Genomic DNA, 320 nt, shown 5'->3' with positions numbered 1-320 from the left:
GATATATAGATAGATAGATAGATAGATAGATAGATAGATAGATAGATTTGGAATTTTTCTAACCCATCTGAAACTAGTAAGATTTGAAAATCAAATGTTTCAGAAAAACATTCCATAAATTATGTATAAACCTTTTTTTTTTTTCCTAATAACATTTGTGTTAATGTTTTGAGAACGTTATTAAAGACCAGATAACTTTTAACGAGCATTCTAATTATGTTAGTGGAGGAATGTTTGATCATAACTTTGAGAGAACGTTGCCAAAACTTTACCCAAAGTTCTGAGAATGTTCCCTGTTAGCTGGACAGATAAATAGACAT

The sequence above is a fragment of the Sinocyclocheilus anshuiensis genome, unplaced genomic scaffold, assembly GCF_001515605.1.
Source record: "Sinocyclocheilus anshuiensis isolate Anshui unplaced genomic scaffold, SAMN03320099.WGS_v1.1 scaffold1632, whole genome shotgun sequence".
In the NCBI taxonomy this organism is placed as follows: Eukaryota; Metazoa; Chordata; class Actinopteri; order Cypriniformes; family Cyprinidae; genus Sinocyclocheilus; species Sinocyclocheilus anshuiensis.
The sequence above is the reverse complement of the archived record's forward strand: the minus strand, read 5'-3'. Positions refer to the sequence as shown.